This window comes from Tupaia chinensis, unplaced genomic scaffold (assembly GCF_000334495.1).
Source record: "Tupaia chinensis unplaced genomic scaffold, TupChi_1.0 Scaffold150215_1, whole genome shotgun sequence".
NCBI classification, from domain to species: domain Eukaryota; kingdom Metazoa; phylum Chordata; class Mammalia; order Scandentia; family Tupaiidae; genus Tupaia; species Tupaia belangeri.
Window position 1 is genome coordinate 64,780 of NW_006210054.1, and position 6,038 is coordinate 70,817.

General features: G+C 45.8%; 1 pseudogene; it reads right to left on the reverse strand.

The window, feature by feature from the left end:
• Positions 1-1,003: 1,003 nt before the first annotated feature.
• On the reverse strand, positions 1,004-1,947 carry LOC102491908 (peptidyl-prolyl cis-trans isomerase FKBP3 pseudogene; annotated as a pseudogene).
• Between the last annotated feature and the right edge of the window lie 4,091 nt (positions 1,948-6,038).

Below are 6,038 nucleotides of genomic sequence, written 5' to 3' on the forward strand. Positions count from 1 at the left end.
CCCCGGGGGGATGGCCATGCTGCAATCCCTTCTCATCCATTCTCCTCTCAGGATCTTGGGCATGCACGCACTCACACCCAGTGTGAGTTTTAAGCCACTGGGTCCAGGATGTGAACCGCAGTCAACTACGTGGGGGTCCAGCGACATAGCCATTACTCTAACTGCTGGTCCTGCACAGAAGCTTTTTAATCTGATGTAATTGAACTTCTCTATGTTCAGAATTTTTCCTATGCTTTGGGAATTTTATTTAAGAAGTCTTACCTACTGTGGTGTCTCCAAAAGGATCTCTTATGGTTTTCATGAGTAGTTTTATAGTTTGAAGCTTTATGTTTAGATCTTTGATACATTTTGAGTTGATATTTGTTAATGGTGAGACATAGGGCTTCAGTTTTATTTTTCTGCAGGTGGATATCCAGTTTTTTCTACACCACTTGCTGAAGAGATTTTCTTTTCCCCACTGACTTGTCTTGTTCCTTCTGTCAAAAATCAAATTCTGCATGTTTGGGGGATTAATTTTGTTCCATTGATTTACATACCTGTTTTTGTGCAAATACCATGCTGTTTTAATTATTACAACTCTGTAATATATTTTGGGGTCAGGGAGTGAGATTCCTCCTACTTCATTCTTTTTGCACAGTATTGTTTTGGCAATGCAGGGTCTTTGATAATTCCAGTCAAATTTTATGATTGTTTTTTTCTCTTTTTTTTTCCCAGACAATAGATAAATTTTTATCAAGCCTTTTAGTTTGCAATATGAGGTAAAAGGAAAAACAGATCTCAACCAATATTTTACATAGCTGTAGTAAAATATTTTAGACTTTAGCAATTTATAAGGAATTACACTTTTCAAAAGTTGAGATCAAGTTATGAATAAAATCTAACTCCTTGAATTTTCTAGTCGAATCTTTCCTTAGAATAGTAACAAGCTCTAATTTGTTACATACGTTTCTTAGAAGCCAAGTTTTATTGTTGTTGATGTCTTTAGATCTAAAAAACTGGTATCTCAATCACTATCTACTAATTCCACCTCAAAAAAAAGTTTCCCATTTGGTAGAATTTTGGCTTCAGACTGTCTTTTCCGTAAGCCCATTCTGGTTCAATCTCCAGTTGAGCCTTTTCTCCTTTGCTTGTAGTTAAAAAGTGCTTCATCCCATCCTCTGTTAACTTTGCCTACTCCAACCTTAAAACTTAAAGGCTTGGGGGGGGGGAAAAATGAAAGGCTTGGCACTTTTTTTTCTTCTTAGAATTTGTTTTAATATTAGTATCAAAAGCAGTCCATCTTGGGACCACCAGTTAGCGTAATGACTATGTCGCTGCACTCCCACATAGTCGACCGCAGTTAGAGTCCCAGACCTGGTGGCTTAAACTCACGCTGGGTGCGTGTGCGTGCGTATCCAAGATCCTGAGAGGAGAATGGAGGAGAGGGAATTGCAGCGTGTCCATTCCCCCTGGGGGGCGATTTCTTGCTTTCTCTGTCTCTGTCTGTCTGTCTGACGAGCGCATGTGCCCTATAACAACAACAACAACAACAAAAACTCTCAAAAATAAAAAAGTCCGTCTTGTTGTGTTCTTGTATATCAGCAGTGAACAACATCTCCCTTTTTGGGAAAGTTGGTTTTATTTCCTTTTTTAAGAATAGATTTTGTGTATTTTGGTGGACCCTCATCCCTAGTCTCTTCAGATTTGGTTCCTTTGGGTTTATCTTCATTAAGCTTCACATTTTTCACTTGCTCAGATACTTATACATTCAGTACCCTTGAAATGCTTGCTTTCAAAAAGATGGTTATATGCTATAACCAAATGGTCCTTGTTAGCTGTCTTGGTGATATTTTGAATGTCTCCTAGTAATTTATGTTCTGCAAGAAACGAATCTGAACCATTTTCTTGCAGAAACTTGATAACGTCCTTCTTGGGCAACTACTTGCTGCTCAGTTGCTCCACAGTCCATGTTCACTCTGTCTCTCTCTCTTTCTCTCTCTCTCTCTGCTACTAACTTCTGCACCATGGGTACTTACTGAAGAAGCACATTGGAGGAGTGCCCAAAGCACACCTGCTCAGGCAGAAATCTACAAGAACTGAGAGATGTATTGCCTTTCAGTGTTCACTCTTTCTTACTGCCACTGAATCCTGCACTGTGTCAGTTGTGGTAGAGGGGTCTAGGGGATGCGAGGGTTAAAGCACACTTCCACAGGCAAAGCAAGAAGTCTGAGATACCCAGTTCATCTGTGCTCATCCTGTCTCTGTCTTCCTGTTGTTGGGTTTTGTTTTGTGGTACCTTATGGTGTAGGATCACTGTGTGGGGAGAGTTCAGAGAACACCTGTGCGGGCAAAAGTAACTGCAAGGTCTGAGACACCTGGTCCTTCTGGGCAAAGCACAATTGCCTAGGCAAAAGGCAGCAGCAAGAAGTGTGAGATATTCAGTCTTTCTGTACTTCCCCTCTCTCTCTCTTTCTCTCTCTCACTGCCACTAGCTCCTGCACTTTGGGGCTTATGACTGAGAACACTGTAGGGGCAATGTCCAGACAGGACCTTTGTGGAAATAGGCACCAACTGGAAGTCTGAGATTCTTGATCTTTATCTGCTCACTCTCTCACTGCCACTGGCTCCTGCATCATGGGAGTTTATAGTGCAGGGTTGCAAGGGTTGGAGAGGGTCAAAGCACATGTGCAAACACAAAAGGCAGCACAAGAAGTCTGAGACACATGATCCTTCTGAGCTAGCACTCTCTGTCTCTCTCTCACTGTTGCTAACTCTGGAATTATGGGGGCTTATGGCGGAGGTATGAGGAAGGGTAGGTGCAAAGTACACTTGCACAGCCACAGAGTAGGAAGAGGTCTGAGACATGCAGTCCTCCTGCACACACTCTCTTGTTGTCACAGGTTCCTGCACCTTAGCGGCTATGACAGAGTTACAAGGGACTGGGAAGGTCTAAAGCCCATCTCTGCAGGCCAAAGGCAATAGCAAGAAATATGAAACTCATGGCCCTTCTGCACTCATTGTCTTGCTGTGCTGTCTCTTCATCATGGGGGCTTATGGCAGAGGGGTTTGGGAGAGGAGGGTACACAGCACACCTGCACAAACAAAAAGCAACTGTAGGAAGTCTGAGATGTGCAGTCCTTCGGTGCTCACTCTCTCTCACTGCCACTGACTTCTTCACCATGGTAATTTAAGTCAGAGGTATGTAAGGGGTGGGAGGACCAAAGCACTACTCTGGACAAAAGACAGCAGTAAGGTATCTGAGATGCATGGTCCTTCTCTGCTCTCTCTCTCCCTTTCTGCTACTGGCTCCTGCACTTTGGGGGTTTACAGCACAGGGACACATGCATGGTGAGGGCCCAAAGCACATTCATGTGGTCAAAAAGCAGCAAGAAATCTGAGATGCTCTGTCCTTCTGTGCTTACTCTTTCTTGCTCTCTCATTGCCACTGTCTCCTGCACTGTGGGGAATATGGTGCAGTGGTGTGGGGGCAAGAGGGATGGTCCAAAGCACACCTGCATTGGCAAAAAGCAGCAGAAAGGAGTCCAAGACAAGCTGTCCTGCATGTGTGCTCTCTCTCTTACTCTTCACTGGCTTCTATGCCATCAGGTCTTAAGGTGGAGGGGGCACAGCTACACAAAAGTCAGTAGCTACAAGTCTGAGTCTAGTGGTCCTTTGCAGACATTCTCTCACTGCCACTGGCAGGTTTCCCCTAGAGACTTAAAGTGGAGGGTTGAGGTGGAGATGGAGGGTTCAAAGCACACCTGCATAGGCAAAAGACAGCCTCAATAAGTCCTATACTTTGGCCCTTCTGCTTTCTCTCTTTTGCTTCTGCTGGCTCCTGCACTGGGGTGCTTATGGTGAGCAAGTGCCTGGTAGGTGGAGTGTTCAAAGCACACTTGTGCAGACAAAAGGCAGAAATAAGAAATCTGAGACACCCAGTTCTGCATTCACTCACTCTCTGTCATGCTGCTGCTGACTTTTGCACCATGGCACCTTGTAGAAGAGGGGTACTGTGTGGGGAGGGTCCAGAGCACACATGCTCAGGCCAAAGGCAGTCTGAGATCTGTAGTCCTCATGATCTCACTCACTGCTGCCAGCTCTTCCTCTGTGGGAGATTATGGCCAAGAGGTGGGGCGTGGGAGGAGGTTTCGAGGCACATCTGCCCTTGGAGAAGGGAGCAAGTAGAAATCTGAAATGCTCTCTCCTTCTGCACTCACTCTGTCTCTTTTGTACATGCTGCTGATAGCTCTTGATCCATGGGGGATTCTGGCAGAGGGGCTGGGTGAGGAGGTTCCAAAGCAGGTCTGTGTGGGCAAAAGGCAGATGCAACAAGTCTGAGAACAGCTGTCTTCTTTCTGTTTCTCTCTGCCACTGGCTTCTGTACAGTGCAAGCTTAAAACAGAAGGGTGTGGCGAGGAATGTCCAAATAACACTAGCTCAAAACACAGCAGCAAGAAGTCAGATGAGCAGACTTTGCACTCATCCTCTGTCTCCCTCTGTCTCTGTCTCTCTCTCATTGTGACTAACTCCTGCAACTTGGAGATTTAAGGCTGAGGGATGTGGGGGGAGTGTAGGATTCAGAGCACACCTGCGCAAGCAGTCAGCAATGAGAAGTCTGAGACATTGGCTTTTGCACTCAGTCTCCCCTTGCCACTGGCTCCTGCAAGGGGGTTGGCCTATGGTAGAGGGGTTGGGGAGTGAGAGAAGTTTCAAAGCACACCTACAGGGAGACAAAAGGCAGCAAGCAAGAAGTCTGAGATACCAGGTCCTATGTTTTCTTTGTCTTTCACTGCCATTGGCTCCTTCACATTGGAGGTTTATGGCTGAGTGGTGCCAGGGAGGGTAGGGAGACGAGGGTCCAAAGTGTAGCTGCACAGGCAAATACAGTAGCAAGATTTTTGAGATTCATGGTCCTTCTGTGTGTGTGTGCTCTCTCAGTGTATCCGGAAAGTGAGAAATCACCCTGCTGAGGAGATGGCCATGTCACAATCCCTTCTCCATTCTCTTTCTGGAATTTAGGTCAGGCATCAACATGTGTCCAGCATGATTTTCTTTAAAAAAAATATTTTATTTTTAATGTATTATTATTTTCAAATTTGACCAGAGACAGAGAGAGAGAGGGAAAGTGAGAAAGGAGGCTAAGACTTGAACCATGGTTGGCCATGTAGAGTCCAGCACCTTTAACTACCATGCCATCTGCCAGCCCCAGCCCAGCATGATTTTTAGGTCACCAGGTCTGGGATTTGAACCATGGTTGGCCATGTGGGAGTCCAGCATCTTAACCACCATGTACCTGCTCGAGTCCCAGTTCTAGTCTCTTAAAAATTATACCAGTTGCATGTGTGCATGTGCCCAAAATCCAAAGAGAGGAATGGGAGAGAAGGGATTGTGGCAGGGCTGGCTCCTCTAGGGGATTGTCCCAACCCGTGGGACTGTCGAACAGGTTTTCTGAGGGAAGGAGTGAGAGACAGGATGAGCAGCGGGGAGATGACGCAGTGTTACTGCACGGAGACGATGCAGTGTTACAACTCTTTAGGGTTGTCCGTTTATTGTGGGTAGCATGGAGATGATACAGTGTTACAACTCTTCAGGGTTGTCCGGAGACTATGCGGTGCCACAGCTCTTCAGGGTCGTCCAGAGACGATGCGGTACCACAGCTCTTCAGGGTCTCCAGGGTCATCTGGTGCTTGTGGAATCGTGGTTATACACATGTTGGTAGGCCATGATTGGTTGAATAAAGGATAGTAAAAGGTGGGTTTGTAAGGGTCCAGAGATCGGTCTAACTGATGGAGACACAGGAAAGACAGCGACAATGCAACTGCAAAAGAGACTTTTATTTATTTTTTTTTCAGTTAGCTGGGGTTCAAGTCTCAGCCCGTCGCAGCAGGCCTTCACCAGGACCCCGAGCCTAAGATAAAGGGATCTTTTATAGTTCAGGATGTTTTCTAGACTGTAACACACAAAGGAAGGGGGGGGTATGAGACGCGAGGGTCCAGCTTTCACCATCTGCTTAGGTCTAGATAAGGGCTCTCAGCTAAGGATTTGGATGACCTTGCCTC